The sequence below is a fragment of the Carcharhinus amblyrhynchos genome, chromosome 15, assembly GCF_965287045.1.
Source record: "Carcharhinus amblyrhynchos chromosome 15, sCarAmb.v2.hapA, whole genome shotgun sequence".
In the NCBI taxonomy this organism is placed as follows: domain Eukaryota; kingdom Metazoa; phylum Chordata; class Chondrichthyes; order Carcharhiniformes; family Carcharhinidae; genus Carcharhinus; species Carcharhinus amblyrhynchos.
The window spans coordinates 29,167,264-29,181,535 of record NC_137338.1 but is presented as its reverse complement, the minus strand read 5'-3'; the positions used below and the strand labels follow the sequence as shown (position 1 = coordinate 29,181,535).

At 42.4% G+C, this 14,272-nt stretch overlaps 1 protein-coding gene across 1 annotated transcript in view; it reads right to left on the bottom strand.

Moving 5' to 3' along the window:
• Positions 1–14,272, bottom strand: part of LOC145352943 (single-minded homolog 2-like) — a 104,368-nt gene that overhangs the window by 89,322 nt on the left and 774 nt on the right. The window lies entirely within an intron of this gene.

The following is a 14,272-nucleotide window of genomic DNA, read 5'->3' as shown; positions in this document are numbered from 1 at the left end:
CGTGAGGTCGCCTGACAACTATTTACCTATCTATGTACATGTAATATATATAAATCTCAATATGCTGCATTGTGCAGGCTGCTTGATTTTAACTGAAGGATTTCAGGTAGATTCGCAATAAATAGCACATTTTAAGATTAAAAACAGAAAATGCTGGGAAAAGCTCAGCAGACCTGGAAGCAACTGTGGAGAGAGAAACAGTTAACGTTTCGACTCCAACATTTAGAACAGCAAAGATCCTGCCCCGGAGCTGGATATTCTAGATTTTAAAAAGGGTCCATGCAATTTAATGCTATCTTTTATATCGTATGTGTTCTGATCATCACAAATATTTTGTTAAGAAAGCAGATTTTCTTTTGAAAAGCGTCTGAAGAACATCTTGCATCAATGGAGGCAGAACCAAATTTCACAAACAAAAAATGTACAGATGTGTACATGGAGCGATCGCGGGAGGAGGAGTAAGCGCTGATAAATTGGAAAAGAAAGCGACCAAGACAGTGGACCAAGGAGGTGAAGCATTCTAGTGTTTGGAATGCGAGATAAACGAATTCCTACAATTGGGAAAGAATGTGTTCAGAAGAAGGGAGTCCTTCAGAGAACAAAAGTATTAAAAAGGCAAGTGCCTAATCGACAGCTAATAACGCGAAAACAAATGACAGAATGGAGAAGAAGCAAAATAAGATTGAGAAGAAGATCTGGGTTGCATAAAGTGAAATAATGTAGACTATAACAAAGTAGAAATAAATAATAGTTCATCAGAAAAGACAAAAGAATAAAGAAGGACCCAGGATTCTACGGCCTCGCTAGGGCCAGGCGGAAAATTCCTCCCCGAAATCAACGGAGATTTCCCGTCGTCGGATCCTCGCCCGCGCCGATTTCGTGGCGGGCGAGGTGGTAGAGTTCCGGCAGTCATACGTTTTACAGAAAGTAATGAGAATGAAACTGTGTGAGGAAGGATGGAGCCGTGAGATGGGGCGGGGGGGGGGGGGGGGGAGGTGGCGGCGCGGCTACAGGTCAAGTGGAGTAGTGCTAGAAGTGACGGAACTCAAAGTGGGAAAGGCCTGGAGCGTGTGCTGGGGCTTGGGTGGATTGGAGGTCGGTGTCAAGCATGCATCTCCCAATGCTGAAGAAAGGAAGTCAGGGGGGAAATGGCAGAAGCTCTGGCCGCTATCAGGAGTTATCAATATACGTTTTATAAAGGGATAGACTTTGCAACATTAAATTGATTCGCTGAAAAGAGGCAAGTCTGTAAAAGCCATAATATAAAACGAAACTCAATCCTCGTCGACAAGACATAGATTGATTCATGGAAATATAGAAATAGGCTTATTCGGCAATTCGAGCCCGCTCTGCCATCAAATTCAACATTCCACCGCACCCCCCCCCCCGCCCCCAGTATCCCTTTATCCCTATAGCTAATACAGTCTTATAAAAAGACAAGCTCCCCCTGACAACTTTGTTAGATTTTCTGGGGAAATAACCGAATGTAATAATAAAGAAATAGTGTTGCATGACATGCATTTCGTTTTCAGGGGGCATTTGGATAAGCTGCTGGACAGACAGTTTATTGAAAGCGTTGAAGTGCATTATATCGAAATAAGTGTGACAGCGTGGATAGAGTTGATGAATGTGCAGTGGAAGGAAATGATTGTTTTTGAGGTTGTGTTTAGCGATATCCACAGGATCAAAGTTAGGGCGAATGTTTTCTCGCTTATGCTTGGATACGTCAATATGTGCTGATGACAGAAATAAGAAATGCAGTTAACTGCAAAAAGCGGCTGTAAGTGACTTAAAGTTTATTTATTTGTCATAAATAAGGCTTACATTAACACTGCAGTGAAGTTACTGTGAAATTGCCCTAGCCGCCACAGTCAGGCGCCTGTTCGGATCATATGTACCTAACCAGCACGCCTTTCAGATTGTGGGAGAAAACAGGAGCACCCGGAGGAAACCCACAGAGACATGGGGAGAACGTGCAAACTCCACACAGATAGCGATCCAAGCAGGGAATCGTACCCGATTCCATGGCGCTATGAGGCAAAGTGCTAACCACTGTACCACCGCCACCCATTCAGGACTTCATGAAGCAGGGCTAATAGATTGAGTCAATAAATGTCAAATGGGATTCAGTGTAGAGAAATTAAGGCGATATTTTATGGAAGGACAAACTGGTGAAGTTTTAAGTTTAAAACATTGGATATTGAGGCATATTTGATGCCAACCTTTATATAAATCAATGCTCATTCATAGACCATCGTGTCCACTTTGGCTACTTAACGCTTGGAAATATATTTAAAGCAAAGGCCATGTCGAAAAGTCATTCACTGAAACTGTACTGGAGGAGGAACACTTTTCATTGCGAAAGGAGGTAAAAATAGGTATTCAAACATTTTAAGTGGTTGTTTAGAATGAGAGAATCCCACTCTATTGGTTGATAACTTTAAATCTTTAACGTTTTTAAGCGTCTGCTTCTGGTGCACCAATTTCCTCCCACAGTCCAAATAAGTAGGCTAGAGGAATTGGCCATTCTGGAGTGCTCCTCGGTGTCTGTCTAAACGATGTTCAGGTTCGAGGGATTAGCGGGGTAAATAAGTAGAGTTATGGGGATAGGATGAGTCTGGATGGAATGCCCTATAGGAGGTTCGGGGCAGAGTTGACGGCCAGAATGGCCTCCTTATGCACTGTAGGAATTCTAAATCATCATTGAAAAAGCTAAGTAAACAGTTATTAATGGGGCAAAGATATCAGAAGTGAAATGCTGCCTAAGCAACCAATGGTTGAGGCAGAATCTCTAATAGCTTTGAAAAAGGAAATGAACAAATGATTTAAATGAATTCTAAAAGGTATGGGCAAAGGACAGAGGAATAGAACTAAGTGGATCCACTTTTTCGGTGAACCCGCGTGGGCGTCATGTGCTGAATGGCTTCTTTCTTTTTTCAAAAATTCCAAGCTTGGATCTAGCAGAACCAAAGCTTTGCAGCGACATATTTTGAGTATCCTCATCGTAGAGCAAATATTATTTGAACTCAAGTTCATTAAAAATGAAATTCGACTCTGGGAGCTGGAGGTTCACGGATGGGTGCTTTTGTAAGGCTGGAGTGGTATTCTTACAGGGCGCCTCCCAATGAAAACCCCGTTCCAAAATGTTGCGCCTGATTACTTAAGCCATCGGAAAACTTGGAAGTTTAAGAGGCAAGTCGATATGTAAAAGGAACTTTGTCAGGTGCAAGCATCTTTTTTAACTTTGAATACCACCCTGCAGCTAAACCTCTGCTGTTTCTGTTGGAACCATACTTCCTTACTAGAGGGTCAGGTCTCATTTTAAAGCGGCCCCACCGGTTAAAAATTTCTAAATAATTCCTCGATTTTACACATTAGTCTGCGTCACCTTCGCATTGACCGTTTTGTTTCTTAATCTTAAATTCCAATACAAATTTCTCTCCAAAAAGTATGCACATTCCTTAATATTTGTGTTGATTTTGTAAGATAAATTTTAAAACGCGTTAGGTTTGCGGCCATTCAATCAATTGTCAGATTCGGATTCTCCTCCCTCCTCCGCCACCCCCCTCCCCACCCCCCGCCCGCCCCCCTGGAACTTGAAAATGTCCTTGATACGATTTATTCTCTCCTAACACAAATAGTGGGTTGTGTAGGGTAACCTGTGTTATATTAGTGCCTCTGTCGAGGTTAGAGTTTCTCTATTGATGTTAGATGCGTTGCAGACAAGGGAGAGGGGGAAAATTCGTTCAATCCGTCAACACAAATGAAGGGGAAAATCTGAGGGAGGCACATAGACTTCATAAAGATCGGCTGGAGAAGGCCTAAACCCCGTTGCAGTGCAATAGCGAAGGCGGTATGCTGAATGTCACCTGTGCTAGGATAGTAAATCTCTCGTGGTTAGGTATTATGACCAAGATTGATGGATTAATGGAAACCTATCGAGATACTCTTACTGAATTAAACATGGGGATTGTGATGAAAGGATTGGTTGGGGAAGAAATCCAGAGAAAAATAAAGTCTCGGCTCCTGTTAGACCGGGCGGCTATTAAGAATACTCCCTCCCATCGACCCCCAGATGCTGAGAAGTGCCCGCCTTGTGATAAGCAGCCTTCTGTCATTATCTTGACATGTTCGAATTGGTACCAAATCCCTTTGTCCTTCACACAGTAATGAAGTCCAATATCTAATCTGGCCATTTTCAGCATTCATTGCACCTTTCGGCATTATTACAAATTATTGGATGGGGCAGAGCTAAGCGCAGTACAAATAAAGTGAACCAATATTTCAAAGGGACCTTTCAGACAACATGTGTGAATATGTAAAAGGTTATCGCTGATATATTGATGGGCTGTAAAAGAATAAATGGCCGTGTAGAATACTCAATCTATGTGTGTGTACAGCGAGGGGGTGCAATTGTTTCTCTCAGGCCCATCACTAATCTTATGCAAACACACACATCTTGCACCAACTTGTGATATAACCTCGAAAATGTGTTCCAAACGCGGTCATTCATGAATGTGTTATATTTTCTGTCTCTACGCTTACTTCCTCTTTCTTCACTTTCCAAGGGTCAAAAGGCCAGGGTGAGGGTTTTTTTCCCCTCTCTGCTTTCCAAGCTTTGCTTCCCTCTGAGTTTCTGTCCGAAGGTACGAGGTCGGTGGGTTCTGACTGTTCACTGCCCCAGTAACAGCTAAAAAAGTCGATACAAAGCGTGAGGGAAAGTGTTGCATTATTAAACCTGCCCTTTACCTCACGCTCATCGGCTATGACAATATAATTCCAGGAAAAGTAAGATTCGACATTTCCTTATATTTTCTCTGAAAACATCCGAACGGTCATATGTGACACGCGCTGTAGGAAGTGCCCATTGAAAATGTTAAAAATATGGATTAGGAAGTGCGCCACTCAGGCTTTAATGCTGTTACAGTGTTTTCCCGGAGTTTGCTGTCGGAGAGGGATGGCCTGTGTTTTAGCTGCTATGTTAGTGCGGGTGGATAAAAGCAACACTAAGTAAGGGAGCCCTCATTGAAGTCTCCTTAGTTCCAAGCTCCGATAAGTGAGCTAAAGTCTTTCTCAGTGGCGTTGTGTGCAGGCTCTCCGCTTGCCTGCTCGAGTTTGTTAAACATTCATGCTGTCTAAAAGGAGCGGATAGAGATTTATTTATATACTGTGGGTGTCATGTGGCTGACTACCATCTGTCTGCCCCCCTCGTCCTTCACACCTTCGCCTTCCCTGATATACACAGAAAGGTGCTCCCGTCCACAATATTTCAGGGGCACTTGATCCTTAACCTTTACCACAGGAGTTGTGAGTCTGTGGACAGGGTTTTTCGAGACTGGTGTAATTAAAGTACCAATCCAGATTTTATTAAGTTTTAAAATCACACGTTTGTTAGCACACACACACATACACACAGCGTTCTATTGTTAATTAGATGATAGAATCCTACAGTGCAGAAGGAGGTAATTCAGCCCATCAAGTGAGTCTGCACCGATCACAATCCCATCTAGGCCCTGTCCCCATAACCCTAGCTAGTCCCCCTGGCACTAAGGTTCAATTTAGCATGGCCAATCCACCTAACCCACGTATCTTTGGACTGTGGGTGGAAACTGGGGCACCCGGAGGAAACCCGCACAGACACGGGGAGAATGTGTAAACTCCATGCAGTCAGTGACCCGAGCCGGGAATCGAACCCGAGTGCCTGACTCTGTGAGGCAGCAATGCTAACCACTGTGCCAGCGTGCTGCCCGAACTTGAATCACTCACTTTCCAGACGGTATCTAGGCACTGATTCTAGTGCAGCGCGAAATGCGTTATCTGAAAGGCACACACACACATACAGCCTTCGGTGGATAAATAAAACTATCGATTCAGTTTCTCTCTCCACGGGTGCTGTCTGACCCGCTGAGTGTTTCCTCCAGCGTCTGTACTTCCAATATTTGTATTTCCCTTTGTATTTCTCGTGTTACACTACTCGGAACTCCCTGTTGCTTCTTCACTATTAAACATTAACCAGCGCCGAATAAAACAGTTTTCCTCTCATGTGGACTTTGCATTCAAATAATGAATCGGGGTGATGTTTCTGATGTAACTCGCTCCCAGACACTCAGAATCTTAATCTCACTATTTTCATGTGCAAACATTCTCCCTAGTTGCGACTGTGGCTGTCCTTGGTTTAATCGCTAACTCTCCTACCCAGATTCGTCATTTAGTTGGAGCGAGACATATTTAAAAACGGATTCTGGTATCTTATTGCGAGGCCACTTTACAGTATCGGGTTTTTTTTTACTGTTCAATGGCACCTTGCCATTTATTCCTGCCGAATTGAAACCAAACACATGGGATTCATCACGGGGCACATCCGGAACATTCCAGTAAAGTCTCACAACGTGACAAACACAACACAACTCTGTGCACCCCCTTCACACCCATGGAGACTTCCATTAGAAACACGCCGACAGCTAATTCGGATCACGAAGCCATCGTGAAAAGTTAACAATGAGAATAGCGAATCCAGAATAGATCAGCCGACCGGGGGCACTTCAAGCAGTTTGTTTCAGCTTACACTGTTTTGTCTATGATTTGTACAGTTCTGTGCATTTAACCCTATCGGTACCATACCATTGCCCTCTGTACACTCTTAAGTTTAAGTTTATTGATTAGTTTCACAAGTAGGTTTACATTAACACTGCAATGAAGTTACTGTAAAAATCCCGCAGAGACTTGGCGTCTTTATCATACTAAACAAGATTAAACAACTTTCTGAGCGCTCTTTATCTTAATATTATCCAAGGGTTGGTGTTAAAATGTGTAAACATGTTTTATGTTGCAGTCTCTGAAGAGAGAATGGGCAGAATACAACTAAATACATATTTGGAGGGCAAACTATTCCAGGAAATGTATTTCCATTGCGTGATTGATCCTCAAGAGAGATCTTTTTTTTAAAGATATTATAATCCTTCAGCAAGTGAGATTATATTATCTGACATTGATTGCATAATGTAGTAATCACTTCAAATCATAACAGCGACAATGTGAAGCCGTTACTATTAAAAGTTCGCGAAAGCAAATGACACCTTTCTTCATAATAAATATCTTTTTTCCTGGAGGACAGTCGCTTTATAATTCCTCTTTATAAAATCTGTACAATATGATCCTAATACCAAATGTGCTTTCGAGGAGCACCCTTTTCACCACGAACAGGAGGCGTCCTTTCTGCCAGTCCCCTGAAATCCAGAATCATAAAAACTACTAAAGCGAACAAAATGCAAAATAATTATTTTTTCCCCCCTCTCTGAAAGCATAGTTACCTCCTGAATGCAAGGACTGCACTGATTGATGTCTTCATGAATAGGGCCAGAGTGAAGTCGTGCGTCGATTCCTGTACACTCATTCGTATCAATGTAAACATAGCAATCCTCTCCAATTTGCCTTGCAGCCATTTCACATAATTAATTGCAAAAGCACCTAAAACGGTTGGCAGATTTATCACTAAGTTTAGCTTGGTTTTATACAGTATGCATTGTTTACAGCGCGGTGGCACAGTGGTTAACTCTGCTATCTCACAGTGCTAGGGTCTTGGGTTCAATTCCGGGCTTGGGTGACTGTCTGCGTGGCATCTACACGTTCTCCCTGTGTCTGTGTGGGTTTACTCCAGGTGCTCAGGTATTATCCCGCAGTCCGAAAGAGTGCTGGTTAGATGCATTGGCCGTGCTAAAGTCTCCCTCAGTGTACCCGAGGAGGCGTCGGAGTGTGGCGACCAGGGTATTTTCACAGTAACTTTATTGCAGTGTCAATGTAAGCCTAATAAATAAACTTTAACTTTTAGGTGTAAAATGTGTATTCCCTAATTAACCAGCGTCTGTGCCTTAGAAAGAATACATATTTACAACGATTTACTTTGTGTATACAGTATCCATTTAACATTCATTTTTATGCCATGCACAATAAATGTTGCAATACTGATCAACTTCAGTAACAGTATTCCTGCAAGAATTTAATTGTCGGCAAACTTCATCACAAAGCTAAAAAAGTAGTAGCAATTTCAAAAAAAATCCTCATTGAATTCTGAATGTGTTATAACTGCATTTGTATGCGTTTCAGTTCATTATTCTTAAGCAATACAAATTTCAGCCTCAATGATTTTAACACTACATGCTGCACCCTCTCTACTTCTCTATGAATGATATACTTCCTGTAGCGCGCAAGAAACAATACTTTTCACTGGATACTAATATATGTAATAAATCAAATCAAATCAAAATGAACTACACTTTATCAAATCAAATCAAAATGAACTACACTTTATTTATCATTTGGATTGTGATTTATATACCTATCTATCTATTGCATATACTATATACATGCGTGTTTTGTGTGCAGTCCGTCCTATGCCTGTTTACTATATACAGTATTATGAACATGACTGCTCGTATTTGTATTTAAATACATGTACACCTCTACTTGCGCTTGTGTTTATGTCTTCACACATTGGTGCATTGGGGCATGCACACCAGTATGCAAATACATCTCCGCGTATAAGAACTAATTTGTATTGAAACAATTCTATATTTAAAAGGCATTTAGACAGACACACAGATAGGGAAAATTTAGAGGGGTATTGGTCAAATACGAGTGGGATTAGTTTAGATGGTTGGCATTGAAGAGTTTGGGTCGAAGGGCCTGTCTCCATGCCGTTGATTCTACGGTTCTAACCGTTTCCTGGTTGTCCCAAATCCAAATCTCAGTCGATTAAGTAAATTTGAATTGTAGGGACTATTGTAACTTAATGTAACTGCATAACAAGGTCTCACAGACCGCAATAAGGCAATGACTACTCCATCTATTTTATCATAGAATCCATGCAGGGCAGAAAAAGGCCATTCGGTCCATCGAGCCTGCACTGACTCTCCGAAAGAGCATTGTACCCAGATCCCCGCCCTATGCCCGTAACCCTGTGCATTTATCATGGCTAATCCACCTAATCTAACGTCTTTGGGCACTAAGGGACAACTCAGCATAACCAATCCACCTAACCTGCGCATCTTTGGCAACTTTTTAGCAATGTTAGTTGAGGGATAGATATTGGCTATGACAGTCGGGGGAACTTCCCTGCTCTTCGAATACTTCCATAGGATCTCTCACAACCACCTGAACTGACACACGGGCCTCCGTTCTCCACCCTAACCGAAAGACGGCAGCTTCCATTGTGCAGCACTCCTTCAGTATTGCATTGAAGATTAAGTATAGAACAAATCCTAAGACAGGTTTGAACACCCAACCCTCGAATTGGGAGGCGGGAATAGCACCACTTTGTCAATGCTGACACCCTGGTATAATCACGACAATATCAATGATTTGCAAATATCGGAGGCTGTTTTGATAAGTTTATGTTTAGCATGGTTTGTGCAATTTGGTTCACGTTTATGTAACACCGGGAAGCTAGGGTGCCAATGGATAATATTGCGTTCAATACATCCTCACTGTAGCTGCAGTCATATTGTTTACATACAAAGGTCCAATCCCTTGTTGCAATTTCTAGAGGTTCATTGATAACAATAAGGGTGCATTTACATTGCACTGTACACTAATGCTAAACCTGAATGTAACTCGAAGTGTCAAATCCGATTTAGCCCGCCTCCAGGGCACAATTAAAATTGTCTAACCTTCACTTAAATAGTTAATATTTACGTTTTTAAGAGTTGGGAGGAGTTCTAGGCAGGACAATTATGATTCCAGCCACGCCGAGGCAGTCAATACAAGCATTAATCAATTAATTTAAACTTCATCCATTGTCCTCACTCGAAGCTGCACCCAAGAAAATTCGATTTTTATAAAGATAAGCACCTCAGACGGGGACTGCAGTTATACTGTACTTGGTGCCAAATTTAAACAGCAAACAAGGTCCTCCCGGCTCTGACTTGGTTTAAGCGCAGTAGAAAATCAAATGGGGCCTTTTGGACACCCAATAATACGGAATGGGGGATAGCTGAAATTGCTTTAGCGCGAACTGGAACATAACAGTATCACTGGTCTTCCTGTCAATCCGGAAGAGTGAGATTATGCAATACTAGCAAATATTTAGTATAACTGGGGCCCCAAGTCTTTTTGTTAAATATCTTTAATGTGTTAACATAACAGTCCATTTTGAGGTCTTCCCACTTTACAAAGCCTAACGCATGTAGAAGTAATAATGTATCTCATAGAAACATAGAAACATGGAAGATAGGAGCAGGAGGAGGCCCAAAGGGTCCTCCTGTTATCAAGGACGCGAGTCCGCACCGCCATTCATTATGGCTGATCGCCCAACTCAATAGCCTAACCTTGCTTTCTCCCCATAGCCTTGGATCCCATTCGCCCCAAGTGCTGTAGAATATTTATTCGATAATATAAGAATCTATGCTATGACCGATGATAAATGCAGTAATCGCTGGGTTAAGGGTGAGTGGGGTTGTTAGCTGCAATTTCATTACAGCGCCAACAACCGTCTCACAACAGCGCACCCGACTCCAGAAAGAGTGGGGATTTCTAGGTGCTACTGGAAGGAGCGCCCAAATGACAGGTTAATCCACACCGCCCTCGCTTGCACGTTTATTGCAATGGTGCCCGCGCGGTGTTTGGCAAGAGGGCACGGGCATTCTAAGCGAGCAGCCTGCAAGTAGCGGAAGCCGGGACTGGAGTCGGACCCCCACTGTCCCTAATCCACCATCTGAGAAATTCAATTGGGACCTGATTTCACATGCACACCACCGGAATAGCCATTGTTTTTGACAATAAGTGTTCACTTGGCTTCTAAGGTTGTAAGGAGAGAAAAGAACGCTTCAAGGCATCGAACTATGTTGAAAGAAATCTGCTCTCATGCTACATTGCAATGCAAACATCCTTTCAAAATAAATCTGCTTAGATCTGTCATAAACTCGAGTTACTATTTGAACAGAAAGGGAAAAAAGGCAAGGATCTGATCGGAGCAGATGTTTCGTTTCGCCACCAATAACATGAAGTGCTTTGGAAGAATGTTTTAGCTGATGTTTGCATTTTCTGATCCCAGCTGGTTGTCCGGGCGGCGGTACAACTTGCAAAATACACTGATTCACCCAGAGCTCCCATTTAGTTCCGTCTTGTGGTGTGCAGTTTATATATGACAGACGTTTTTGTTTTAAATCTGGCCTATCTCTGCGAATATATATTTAATATAGCTGCTAAATGTGTTCACCAGTCATTGCACAGTGCTACTTCGTAGTGAAGCTACTTCAGACAGTGGCACATTCATCTTGAGAAAAAGACTCGATTTCTCGCTGTTGTGTCCTCCAGTAAGATCTCTCTTGTCCTCTTTAAATTGCAAATCAGTTCATGTGCCGATTTGAAATGGATGGAACTGCTGCTCATCTTTGGGTAATAGTAAAATTTGTGTGTGTTTGTTGTGGGGGGAGGGGTAACAGAGGTGAGTTTGAATGCCGATCTGTGGATCCGTTCACACACCTCACACGGTGAACTCCGATCCCAGCGATTTAAACAGACCCGTTACTGGCAGTGTCGTGCAAGAAATGCCTTAACAAAGGACTGCATCAATAGCAGACCGCTGCTCTGACCTCCGGCGTCTTACTGATCACCCTGATCGCCCCTGGTCACCTTTGATTTCGTAATTGTCCCTCTGCCAATTTAGCCACAGATATCCGTACACATTTCATGGAATGTGAGGGATAAAATGAGTGCCGCACAATGCTGAAATATCTCCGACATAAGCAGCCGAGCTAAGATGTAAAGCCATGCTTTTATCCCGTGTTTAGGCATTGCATCTGCTCTGAGCCGTGTTCCAGTACAGTTTTTTTTTGCCGCATCTATCATGACACTCTCCAGTCTACTGCTCCACAAGAAAGAAATGACACGTATGGTCCAGATTATGAGGAGAAAAAAAGCTATCGGACTCTCCAGTTAAAGGGGTACTTCGCAAGGGACATTGCAGATTATTTAAGGCTGCATAAAGGGATATTGTTAGTAGCTGTGTATACAGCCTCCAATTCAAATAAAAACGAACAGCTTTTTAAATCTTTTATTCAATCCTTCTATACAATGGAAACCAATGGCACCCTAATAACATTTAAATATTTATTACATTTCGTGAGATGATTAATAGGTGGGTTACACCTGTACTTGTAAACACTTTGTACAATCTTTTAGGAAACCGGATTCAATCTCTCCCCTCTACCTTCGCACGAAATACGGCATTACTGTCAACGCCAATGTGATCTGAATAACCCCTCTAAAATTCTTTCGCAGGATGTCAGCGTCGCTGGCTAAGATTAGTTGCCTATTTCTAATTGCCCTTAAACATGGGGAAACGGTGTGTGTGAAGGCACCCAGTTGAGATGCTGCACATGCAGATACCCGGGCAGTGAGTCTGAATTCATCCCCCCCGCCCCCCACCGCCCCCCATCCCTTGAAAGGCGAGTGATAATTTAATTTGGCAGGGGAGAAACACGGCTTGGTTTAAGTGAAACCGTGTTACAAAACACATTCAAATGTAAAACTGCCGTTTTCTAACGTTGAACAAGAACAGGTACGTCCATACAACTTTAGTTCCAATTACTCAACAAACGCCGATTTTATATATTTAAGGCTCCCTGAGAACAATGTCAGCTTTTAACAACGCGTAATATATCATTTAAATAAAATAATTATTCCACCCCCCCCCCAAATTTGGGATTGCCTGAAATATTGTGGAGATCTTTAAAGACGCGTGGTGCCCCCCCCCCCACCACCCCCCCACACACAAAGAACTTGCAAAATGGGATCAGTTTTCCAGTGAGGTGGAAGGACCCCCAATCTCTATTGTACAGCTGAAATGACGACTGGGTTATTACCACTGCTTGGTCCACTGCATCCTGCCGTATGCAAGCCTTTATTTCACACTGCAGCATAGATCAGGGAGCGGGGACGTGTCAGTTTATTTAGTTTTTCATCGAACATTAACCAGGATTTAATGAAAAATTTAGGGCGCAGGACTTTATTGCGTTGTCCGTGTACACAATGACTCGGTAACAAATCACCACCTGATTCTAGCTGAGATTAGCCGTATTCGACCTGTGGTTCCTATGCATTGAAACACGTCAGGCCACTACATTATAGCTTGGCAATTCTAATTGTATAATTCTAATTACATACGGTTGTATATGAAGGCAGACCTGATGGCTGTACAAGGCCATCTTAATTGTAGTTTAATCCGCAGTTTCACCCTATTTGGTGCTGTGGAGGATAATGGTTATATTTACGAATGGATGAGACCTGATTAATTTTGCGATGTACAAGTTGCACAATATTGAATAATCGACGGATTTCCTCTTCTTTACCAAAATACCGGTGGAAAAAAAATATTTCTCGATCACTAGTAGTTTCCGTTAAAACACTTTAACAAACTGGCTGCAATAATGCTCTACCGCACCTCCCCTCCGGACAGAATACTGTCCCCAGGATCAGTTTGAAAACATGTCCCCTTTAAGGATGGTTTCCTTATTGTAACTGCACCTGCGTGGAGTTGATATGGGGCATTACTGCTCATACAATGCGGCGCCCACCATTGTAGGCCTGCTGAATGGTCTGCTGTGGGCTTTGCAAAGGATTGCGTTGCTCGCTCTGTCTCACATCCTCAAAAATGCTTTCAGGAATCACCTGTTTATGACTCACGTGTATTCTGATATAATTATTTCGTAAATACACTTAACGACCAAAGCAAATGCAGCAGAGCAGGCTAAAGGGGCCGAACGGCCGAGTTAGCTTCTTTCTCTAGTGTCTCTGTATTATACATGTAAACCTTTTGTTCACACAGCTTTTAAAGTGTAAGCCCTAAACACCAAATATTGAGAGTGAAGTTATTATATGTGGATTATTTCTAGAACAAATGAAAATACAGTTTTGGAGAATGTTTTTAGTTACAAATATTTAGTTACGAAATATGATTTTTCCGGTTAAGGACACACACACACACACACACAAAGCACCGGTGAACCAGTTATCAGGAATAATTTTGCCGTCACTAGCGGCCCATCACACCAGTGAAAACCCCAAACGACTCGACACTATAACCTGAGATACTGACCGGTAGGGAGATGTTCTGAAAGCCTTGCGACCTTTATCTGCTCCTGCACATTCGTACATGACTGTCAGCCACCAAGTCGGAAAATTGCTCCAAGTCCCATTTTAACTGAATTAACGCCGCACTCGCTCACAGAAGCAAAACAAAATCAGGGCGAGAGCGAGGAATAATTTTAGATAGGAT